Genomic DNA, 12,468 nt, shown 5'->3' with positions numbered 1-12,468 from the left:
ATAATGCAATACATTGCGTTTTATTATATATTGCGAATATGTTAAATCTCTATCATTTAATGCTTGAACAAAGACAAAGCTTAGGATGATAATCAGAATATATATGAGGGTTTGATTTCATGACTTTATTGAGCTATTCCAAATCAATAGTACATCAATCATTCCCGTTTGAATTAAGTTTTTGTTTGATTTCTGATTAAAATATGTAATTAAGTGTAAATGTTAGCAACGATAATATTTTTTGTGTTCACTTTCAATATTCACACCTCAACTTCCATTCCTTCAATGAACTGCCTTTCGCCAATTGCGTTTTTTTCCGATGAACGCATCATCTTCGGATATGTTCGGATCGCAAGTCATCGCATTACAATATACACGGAAATTGTTGATCTTGTTATTGTTTGTATTGTGTCAGCAGGTCCTGTATAATGCAAATCAATATTTTAGAAAGTGTTTCATTCTCGATCAAATGTCTATATGGTCAACTATGGAGAGCGGGTTTGGACGAAGAGCAATTTGTGCTAGACAGGTATTGCAATCCTGTATCATTGAAATTCTACCAGTGGAATACATCACGAATGCGCTGGAATACAGACTTTCGGTCGCGATTATTTCGTTTATCATAAACGCCGATGGTATGCGCTTCCCTGTGAAACGTCTCAACATCATTGTGAATGAGGGCGCTTTCCGGAATGATTGCAACGTCCTGACGCGATTTAGCCAACCGTCTTTCCTGTGCATCTTCTCATTTTCGATCATAAGATCTATATGGTCAACCATGGTCAGCGGGTTTGGTTGAAGGACGATTTCTGCAAGACGGGCATTGCAATTTCGTACAACGATCATCATGTCTTCTATAACGTCAATCATATCTTCTAGTTCTTGACCCATCAGTTCAAGAAGTTGTTCTTATGTAAGCAAATTACCGGAAGCTTCTTCGTATTTGGCTTTTATTGTAGAATACGTTTTCTTTTCTATCACCGTGGTAAAATAAAAGATGTATGGTGTGTTGGCATGCTGTTCCCAGAAGCATTTGTCCGGGCAATTTGTACAGTATCCTCCAGACATAGCTCAGCAATTGATTTTGTCATCGTCATTTGCGTAAGCGCAATTTTCATGACATGTGAAATGACAATGTGTGCAATTTGTGACATGCTGTCAACGAGGCAAATCTTTTTTTACCTGTCGTGTTCAACTTACTGTGTACTCGATGTCCTTGCTGTCCGCGATATCTGCTTTATGGTCTGCAAATAGCTTCATTTCTGCTTTAAGTTGACTGACCTTTGATAGCCCGACGTCCACTTTTGGTTCCAGATTTTTTATGGTTACCTCCAGGCGATTTCTTTCATACAAAACGTATCTTATTATCTGAAGGCTCTTTGTACTCATTGTGCCTAGCGTTTTGAAGAAATTACGGAAACCTTTCATTCCCATATTCCAAAACGTAGGGACTAAACTTGTGTCGTCTACATCGACATTTTTGCAAAAAGTCCAGAGTGTTAATAGAGTTGGAGAAGCGGCTTTCTTTTTTCGGATGAATTGTGTAGCACCTGACCCATTCAGTCTGAGATAAGGCCTCATCCGATTCATTTTGTCTGAGCTTTGATGAGTTGGTTCTAAGGTTCGAAAACCAAGCCATAATAAACCAAGCAACAAGTTTGGGACCAAGTTATTAAGCATCCATTAAATATGTCGAAATGTTTGTTCATAGAGGTTGTTTTTGTCAAACATATTTTATTGTATAATTTTACTATATTAATATTTTTTTTGGCCAATTATGATCACGTGATCCTCCATGATACAAAATTTAAACAAATCAAGTCTTTGGAAAAACAGCGTAAACAAAATAAAACTTGGAGCTAAGAGGTAAATGAAAATGGCGTAATTATTAATTATAATTTCATGAATATATATTTTCGTGTAGGTGACTTTTGGCAGGTTTGTCTAATCATGTTCTTGATGTACGCTTCATTTCATTTCAGTTTAATCTGAAAACAATCATATTTTAACATCCCTTATCATAATTCAGCATTTGTTTTAACAATGGTGTATTAGTCTAGGAAACAACATCACTTGAATAATGATTAACTGAACGGTTTTATGAAGGATTCCCGACATAATTGTGAGCACGTACTGTGAAGTATCTTGTTTAAATGAAATTTTAACTTACTACAACAAAAACTTTCAAACATAATTGAAACAAACCGTTAACCATTATGCTATTGATATCATTTGAACCTGTAAAACACGAAATCGATCCCACCTTTACGATATATTGTTGCATATATAGAGGATCTCAAATGAGTGTTCATTTTGTATCGAATGTATTAAACGAGTTCATTTTAAAACGATAAAAACGAGGCTCTGCCGACGAGTTAAATACATTTGATACAGAATAAACACAAATTTGAGATTCTATTTATAACATAACTCATTTACGGTCGAAATCTAGGTCCAAGTTTCTTCAATAATTTTCTTTGTCAAAGTGCGAAGAATTAACATTGTGTGTCATTTGGATGTTTTATCCGCAGGAAAGAAAACATAGCCCGACATAAAATCATTTTATTAACAATTAAAATCTTAAATCATCTCTCGATTATCATATGTGTACATCTTATTTGGCGACTAAGGTTTAAAAAGAACATTGACTACGTCAGCGTCACAGTCGCTTTCAATAGTGCGATTTCGCTTTGTAGCTTGTCGATTTCAGCATAAATTTTGTCATTTTGCTGGATGTGCGCAAGAACATTACCCCCGTGAATTGGAGCGCCATAAATGTTGTAAAATCCACAAGAAAAAGTTGGATTTGATGTGGAATCAGTGACTGTGACAGTGTGTGAACTTGAGCATTGCTAACGAACTGGATTGGATTGGGCCCATCCTTCTTTGCCATTCGTTTCAACGTTGAGCTGTGTTTGTTGGCACCGACATGATATCTTTCGAAACATCATTTCTAATGTTTGTTTACATTTTTTGACAGCGCGTACGAATACATTTTTCTCTGATGCGGTTACTTAATTTGCATGTTTATTACACTAGTTATATATATATATTATATATTATAAAGTTAAATATATTATTTTTTTTGCATGGGGTTATATCACTCCTGCGCCATAGTTATGTTATAAAAATATTCATTATACCCTTTTCGGTGGTTAGAATTCATTTATCAGTGATATATAATTTATATTTCAGTGTTTGGGATTTATCAGTGAAAAGGTGAAAATAACAATTTTGATATTTTTGATTATTTTCATATTTTGGTCCGCCCTAAATAACAAATCAAATGCCAGCGCACACATGACCTGGAAATAATGACAACGACGGCATTGCCAAAATGACGTTACAGTCGTTACGATTGGTTATGGCTAGTTCTTAAAAAAGAACCGCTACAATTAACAGGCATATTATATAAATTTAAGACATATTATAGCAAAGGTTGTTTCTGTGTAAGAAAACACTGTGAACACCAAAAGTAAATATTGCACTAGTTGGTACACCACTGATGACATATAACTTTATGCAAGCGCTCGAACTTCAACAAACAAGTAACATATATGTCCTGAAATACACTCTTATCATGTTTTCTTTTTCTCATCATAATGAAAACAAGTAAAACTGACTTCGCCATTTCATGTTTTCCTGCACCTTTAAACCGGTTTTAAAAGAACCCTAAGGACATAATCATTTAGATTCTGACAGAAAATGCTTTTTGTTTGATTAAATATTGGCGATACGGTCGTTTATTCCCACATTTCCCGCATATTCATTATCATCCTGATCAGGGCCTTTAGAGTACTTTAGCTTGTATTTTAGATGAAATAAAAGCTGTCACAGGAATGTGTAAATGCTTTCAAAAAGCCTTACAAATAGCCACCAGTATTAAGGCCTGTATAGACAGATATCCTTGAGTATGTGACATATTTTTATGATGACCAACCCTACTTTTCCCAGAATTTGGAAATATTTATCTGCAACAATTTCAAATGAAAGGTCATTTCGAAATTGGGTAGATATTAACTATTCGTTATGCCTAAGCGTTCTTCTGTTATTTATCGGAATCTGTTTTTCAGCTCAAGGTCACCACAACAATCACCTTTAACCCACTGACCAATGTTTTAAGTCTGCATACCGAATAAGGCCATATTCGAGTCTGCGTACGGCGTACTGACCTCTGCAGTCCCATAATCCTTAAAACCTCATTGAATAACTGTACCAAAAAGGGGATTTATAGCCTCTATAGTTACCCAACGACCTGGCCAAACTTACTTTACGTTTCAAATGTTTGCGAACGTTCGACAAAGTTTCATTTGCTTAAAAAAGACAAAGATATAAATGAAACGGACGAGAACATACACCAAGGTAACAATTATTTCCAATTGATTAAAGGCCGCGTCCACATGTTTATAATTTTCAATCGAGAAGGGTTTATGACATAACATAACATAACAAAAATGATCTCAATGAAAATAACAATTCTCATCCATATTTACGAAATATTTGAGGTCCAGAACCGTGTTGAAAAATTAAATGAAATTAACTGTGGAGAAAATTAAATTAACTGTGGGGAAAATGAAATTAACTGTGGGGAAAATGAAATTAACTGTGGGGAAAATGAAATTAACTGTATTTTCATGTTGGCTTGTCGCCGGTCAAGTTCGCTATGTCTTTGAAAACGATTGTGATAAATCCGTAATAGTACGGATTTTTCCGTGTTTATTCGAAATGTTTCCATAATTAGAAGACTCCCGGCGAGCTTGGGTTTGTACAAGTTGTCTCACTTGATAAATAAAATCATCAATACAAATCAACGTTTATTTACATTCAGGATGTGGATGATGGTGTTACATTTATACATTTTTTTCAATCAAGTGATTTAATGAAATATAATTCCTGGATGTTGTCGCACGAAAAATGGTAAAAACATTCCGATAATACATTTTATTTGGGAAAACCGATTGAAATAAATATATATGCTAATTGGTCGATACGCATGCGCAGTCAATTTAACAGTCACACATTTTATATGATTTCATGATTAGTCGAGGCAAATTTACATTTATTACGAAATTACGCTTACAAATGCCATGACAATCATAAATAAATGGAGAAAATAACGATTGCCGGCTAATGCTACCTTTCGGAAAGTGCTCTTCAACAAGTAAAGTAATGTAATAATGAAGCCCATTCAACCACGTCTCTGGTACCTTGCATTACCATTTGTTTTGTCAAAACAACAAACTTTCTAAGCATCAACAGCCGCCAAATGTATGTTAATATATAATATATAAATGAGAACATGACAAATTTTAAACATAACAAAATGAAGAACAATTTAAGTATTACATTTACTTAAAAAATAAAAAACAATAAAAACATGATATGTTACGGTGTTTTTTGAATACGTGGAAAACGCAGAAGAATTATGACGAGTAACATCGAGGTTATTGAAATGTCATATACATTAAACTAATACTACAGAGACCAACAAGTGCAAACCGTACTTTCAACATCCTTGTTAAAGCTGCACTCTCAAAGATTGAACGTTTAACATTTGTTTTATTTTTTTGTCTCGCAACGAGCCAATTTTTGCGAAAATGCAAGGACACCAGTTAAAAACGGTATATCTGTGAGAGTGCAGCTTTAAAGGATTCATCGATACATGGTCTAACAGTATTATCTAAAAATGACGATATCATTTTCAAATGATGAAGTAATGCGGTGCATGTATCTACTATGTTTGTTGCGTTTTCGGCAAAATAATGTTTGTGCGGACACAAAAAACTCTAATATGCAATAAAATACATATTAGGAAATGTAAATACTTCATATACACATAATATACAAGTACATTATATACACGAGTCTAAATTTCTTAATTGTTGAATTTGTCACAATCTTCCTTTAATAAATCGAACAAACTAGACTATGAAAACATACAGTAAAATACACCAACGTTTTTTTACAGCTGTTTATATAAAGTCATCGATTAAAGCTGCATAGAACGAACACAGCGTAAGGTAAATCAGTCAACAATATTTATGATAACATAATGCTAACATTAAAATTTCGTGAGGCCAGACTTCGAACCTTTTACCAGTTGAATACTTCACGAATACGTTGGAATACAGATTTCTTGTCGCGCTTATTACGTTTGCCGTATACACCGATGGTATGTGCTTCCCTGTGGAAAGTTTCGACATCATTGTGAATAAGGGCGCGTTTCCGGAATGCTTGCAGCGTCTTAATTCGACTTATCCAACCTTGTTTCTTGTGCATCTTTTCATTTTCAATCATAAGGTCAATATGGTCAACCATGGTCAGCGGGTTTGGTCGAAGGGCAATTTCTGCAAGACGGGCATTGCATCTCGTACCACAATCATCATGTCTTCTATAACGTCAATCATATCTTCTAGCTCTTGACCCATTCTTTCAAGAACTTGTTCTTGGGAAAGCAATTTACCAGAAGCGTCTTCATACTTTGCTTTCATTTCACCATACGTTTTGTTTTCCGTTACTGAGATGAAAGAAAATATGTATGGAGTGTTAGCATGTTGTTTCCAGAAGCATTTGTCAGGGGAAACGGTGCAGTATCCTCTTGACATAGCACAACATTTAATTTTATCGTCATCATTTGCGTATGAACAGTTTTTGTGTCACGTGAAATGAAAATGTGTACAATTGGTGACATGTCGTCCTCGTGGCAAATCTGTTATGACCTGCCGAGTCGTAGTAACTGTGTACTCGAAGTCCTTGCTGTCTGATATAAGTGATTTGTGGTCTTCAAACAACTTTATTTCCGCTTTTAACTGATTGACTTTTAGAAGTCCAGCGTCCAATTTTGGCTCCAGATTTTGTATGGTTATTTCAAGGCGATTCCTTTCATACAAAACGGCACTCGTCAGCTGAAGGCTCTTTGTTCTCATTGTATTCAGCGTTTGGAAAAAGTTATGAAATTTTTTCATTCCCATATCCCAAAACATTGGGGCCAAACTTGTGCTGTCTAAATCAACATTCTTTGCATACAATCCAGAGTTATTGAAGGTAAATCGCGTACCAAATGGCAAACCCGATTCCAACAGTGCCGCAAGAACTGGAGGGTCAATTCTATCTGCAAATGTAATCAAGGAACATATGTTGTTCTCAATATCTTTTCCAAACAGGGACATAATCGACTGGAATATATAGCTTTGCACCGGCGTAAGCCTAGCATCAGGGGCCTTAATCAGAAAGCAAACGGCATCAATTGATACTACGCTCTGTTGACCAGTCTTTGCAAACAATTCTCGTATTTGGTTCACAATTTCTTGGTCACGCTCTAGGCCACGAGTGTCGCCAAATCCTGGTGTGTCTATAATGTTGATAGAATATGACAGGCGGCTCCCTTTTTCGGATGAATTGTGTAGCATGTAATCCATTCCGTTTGAGACAAAGCCTAAAACAGTACAAAAAATGAAACTGATTGCCAGAAAACACAAGAATTGTATATTGAAAGACTTTGCCTCAACAAAACTCCAAACTCAACAAATTAGGGCCATGAATATATTTTTTCGCGTTTGAAACTAAACATATGGCTAGGCACGTTTTTAACACAAGAAAGTATACATGGATTTGAAAGCAAATTAAGCTTCAATGCTATATTTCTTTCTTTGTGTTTCATCCGATTTGAACTCATGGAATATGCTTTGTCTAAGGTACTTTGCAACCTGACGTTGCACCAAATTCAACACATGAAACATTATGGATATATTTGAAATAAAATGTTTTCCTAACACCGACATTAAGCGATACTACATCAAAATATTATTTGGCTACAGCGTTGTGTACAAAGATATATAGCTTAATCAAGATCACTTTTTGGAGGGGCCTATGGACTCACAATTGGTCCCATAACATAAGCTAAGCCATATCTGACATGATGACATCCACACTTGTTTCAAACATTTTGTTAATCGTGATTTAGGGTTGTAGCTAAAGAGTTATGGAAGTGTGGTGCACCCTGTCAATTTTGGCAGAAACCTTCAACCCTCATGGAGACCCGCATGTGCATCCTGCTGCTTTCATAGAATTAATTGCTCGAGATAATTAAATTGTTCTTTTGTTTTGATAATTACATGATTTTAAATAATAAAATTTCAATAAGCACAATTCGTAGCATTTTCTGTGAAATTCTGAATGTTCAAATTCTTCAAAGCCCACACTGTGTGCAATTTTCTCCCTTATAACTTTACAAACGATATAACTAGCAGCACCCTGAACTTTTAAAACCTGGATGAAGCCATACATGAATGCCCATATACAAATGACGATTAATACATATTGTTTGTTGTCCTTTCTAGAGCACACATTTTAAATTCTTGGTGATATCACTGTTTTGATTTTATTTTTTCAAAGTTAAGCATGCTTGCTAGTCGGAATACGTATTCCACTGCTGTGAGACCTTTCTTGCCTTAAACGCAAAGGCGAGCTATCTTCATTTTAACAAATTTACATTGACGTTATGTTTATCAAATTACTATCTGGTAAGAGCTTCTACAATTATAATGGAATTCGTTTAATATCCGAAAATTATCTTTTAATCATAAAGAAATATTGAATTATGTTATTTTTTGTGCTTAACAAATTAACGTGAAATCATTTTATTTCAAGTTCTGATCCTAAAGCTCACCTTAGAACTTAAGCATGTTGCCTTATTGATGGTTTGAGTTCCAATTAGGATAAACGTCTTGAATTTAAATTGCCATACTTCATGATACTGAATAAGAAGACGAATGGTTAATGTAAATATAACTGAATGAGAATATGGGGGCTTTGTAAGTTCATTTAGTGTTAAAAGCATTATATATGCATATCCAAGGAAAGAAACTGACATCATACCTGGTTTTTCTTACGCTGTTTCTCTTCTTCTTCAAGATTTATGATTGTAAATATAAATGGGTCGTCCCAATTGACGCTCAAAATATAACTAGCCATTCCATCAACGAGAGTGCTTTTCCCAGTGCCAGTTTCTCCGATCATCATGATGGTCTTCTCGTTCCGGATACGTTTTGGTCTTATACCTGCATTGATGAAAACGTTCTCATATTTAAGCAAGTGAACTTATGAACTCGTTTGAAGAGCACCATAATTGAACGAAACACAATAATGTTGACCATGTAAAATATTTGACATTATATGAATATCATATGGCAGCATGTTTAACGTTGGTATTGTCAAACCAAGACCAGAATGTCATCTGAGACGTTAGCCGAGGGTGACATTCTGTTTCGAGGGTTCACAATACCAACACATATGCTGCCATATGATATTTATTTCATTATACCGAAATAAATTAAGTATATGAAAAGTTTTAAAATGTTTTAATTGATTTAATTAAACAAGTTTAACAAAGTAAACAAAATAAAATATAATATACTGAACATGTTTCTGGTAGTCAAACTATCTCTTTTTCGATTAATGGGAGTTTACCATTTTAGATAAAAGTGAGGTATAATAATATATATTACATGACCAGCACTGCAATGCCAACTTAAGCTAATTAATTTACCTATTTCAAATTTTCTAGTCCTTGCTTTCTTGTTTCTAGCTTTGGCTAGTTCAGTCATTGGTAATGCTTATATTGCTGGAATGTTATCGCCATGATCCACTCGAACCGCGTAGTTGACCAGTCGTGAAGCAAGAGAGGATCCAATTACAATGTCGTCACTTTCCTCGCTGTATGGGCCTTCAATGTCATCATAAACCATCCTGACTCTGAATACGAACCTTGTGTCGGACTTCAAATTAGTAAGTCTGACAGTAGACTCTATAAACTCTCGTGATCAAATCGCCATTTTTTACCACCATTTAAATCTTTATATCCTATTTGAAAGTAATCACCGCTTCCAAAGACAGTTGGCTTCTCCCATGACAGAGTTACCGTGTCCGATCCAATATCGGACACCCTAGGCTTACCAGGACGATCCTAAATCATGGGAATTTGAAAGGGAATTATATACGATGTACAATTTATTAATTATGATTAATCGAGAAAGATCAATGCAAAAATTGGCCGTAATATTATTTGTTTGACTCACTTATATCATTGACAATTATAAAATTGTTGAATTTTATATGCAGCTTAAGCAAAATAACATTATTTTACCTGCTCTTGCTGGTATTGTTTCCGCTGCTTATTAAGTGACTTACGCTCAGTATGAACGTGATTCGTTTTGACACCTGCATACCTGAAGCATGAACCCAAAACAGTATTCATTACGTGATTGCGTTGCATATAACAACATAGGACACGGCAGGTAAATCACTTCTCTAAATTTGAAGATTTTAATGATAAAACCAAATTTACCTTAGAGAACAATTGTTTTCCATGTCTGCTTTGAATTCTTTAATGGTTATTAACATATGACCCGCACTTGTAACATGATGTGCAGATGAGCATTCGGGGCAAAAGGGAGTATCATTGCATTCTGGACAAATGAATGTAGCCTGGTTCGTATCATCTTTAATCCTGCAAGGCTGACACATCTTTCTACCTTACCCTTCATCAAGCTTACTAATGGGAAGCAGCATGTGTGATTTAGTTGCCTTTTTACGGTTGTGTATTTTGCTGCAGGAATCGCACATTAACTCTTCATCACACATTGGACAATACTTTACTGCATTTTGAACGATATCTTGTGCAGCGCATACTTCACAAAAACGGACAAAATTGCCGTCACTATTAGCGGCCATGATTTCAAGCAATAGTAAATCTAAATTGAAACAAAGACACAAACGTTACGTATTTCAACGGGATTTCATTCCATTATTCCATTAACAGAAGATGAGTTTTTAACAATAGTCATTAGGATAATATATATCTGGTAAAACCGGTCCTTAGACAAAGTTTAACTATAAAAAAAATACTTTAAGCTCTATACATGTATTTGTATTGTCATTTATAATGTACCATATGAAAAATGATCTTACTCATTATTAGTATCATGTATTGCTCTTCAACGAATGAAATGAAACACAAAAGCCTCCAGTGTATTAATGGTCTAATCAAGTATAGCTGAATGTACACGTCAATCAAATTATTGACCACACAATTCAAGTAACGTTCATGACATGAACATAACTTTGACGCGATGTTTAACGTAAAGTGATACCAATCTTGGCATTTACGAAGTTGGCTCGAGACGCTTACGTCCAGCGTTAATAACATTAGTACATTGTAAGAACGGACGGTTGTTAGAAAATCCTTTACCGGTGACTCTGTCTATGATTGTCAGAAATGCTTATGCATGTATATGTCTTCGTCTGATTTAATATAAAGTCTGATTCCAATGAAGCCGCGCCTGCGTCCAGCTTGACAATGATTGTGCATAGCACTGACTTGGTAATGTGAACTATGCATGTCAAGTGACACAAACTTCAATTAAGTGATCTTCCTGGACCGAAGTTAATATTGCATGTGAAATAGGCCTTTTTAAAAACAAACACATTATTCCCCATTTTTAAACAAAACAAATCATGAACTTTTAATATTTTATCAGAGATATATACATACTTACTGATATGCGTTGACACTTGATTAAATCGGTTAATAGATACGGTATAATTTGATAAACGATATAATTATTGTCTACCTGGTGATTACAGTAAAATGTCAGTATACCAAATGATCTTTAAATATCGCCTTGTATAACCCTTCAATATCATTCCCTTGATATTTGATATTGCATACTTATGCTAGCTGTATTTCGATGAAAAAGAGTTTCAGTTTAACTGTTTTAAGTATTGGCACAACATATAAGGTTTCGAATATGATCCGTTCGCGCTTTTCGAAAAACTGCTTTTGCATCACTTCTTTGAAAAATCTTGATGTGCCGAATGCCACATGTATACTTTGTTTTGCAAAGAATGTTTTAAAACAAACATATTTCATAAGTAAACAAGTGTTTTAAGTTCCTATACACACTTCTCTAAAACCGGTGTTTATTATTTAGTTTGCGCTAATGTTGGCTAATCCATGTTTTGACTGGTCACTATTTTTAATGTAATCTGCAGCTACATATAAGAAAACCTTTGGATTACTTATTAACGCAACAAGAACACTTCCGGTCATTTTCCATGGGTAAAAAAGTACCTTTCAAAACAATTAAAGTTATCTATAGAGGTTTGAGCAATGAAAAATAACAATAGTTTTAAATTCCTTGGACGTTATTCATAAAACGTCTTAAGTCATTTCCTAACCTAAGTCACTCACTAGTTTTAGTATGTCTTAAGTCATTCGATATAAAAATTAAAGAATTTCCGAAATACATTATTCTTATTGACCTTATTGACAAAAGACATACATTAATGTTTAAAACACTTATACATTTCCTTTAATTTTGCTATGAAAATGTTAAGAAATCGACTTTATCCAGAAATGACTCTAGAAGTTTTATAAATACCGCCTGATCATTACTGTTATTAACAAAT

The 12,468-nt window shown here is 34.6% G+C and overlaps 2 pseudogenes; both read right to left on the bottom strand.

Moving 5' to 3' along the window:
- Positions 1–556: 556 nt before the first annotated feature.
- Positions 557–1,590, bottom strand: LOC128228034 (uncharacterized; annotated as a pseudogene).
- Positions 1,591–6,093: 4,503 nt separating this feature from the next.
- Positions 6,094–9,696, bottom strand: LOC128246898 (uncharacterized; annotated as a pseudogene).
- Between the last annotated feature and the right edge of the window lie 2,772 nt (positions 9,697–12,468).

Source organism: Mya arenaria, chromosome 1 (assembly GCF_026914265.1).
Source record: "Mya arenaria isolate MELC-2E11 chromosome 1, ASM2691426v1".
Lineage (NCBI taxonomy): Eukaryota > Metazoa > Mollusca > Bivalvia > Myida > Myidae > Mya > Mya arenaria.
The sequence above is the reverse complement of the archived record's forward strand: the minus strand, read 5'-3'. Positions and strand labels throughout refer to the sequence as shown.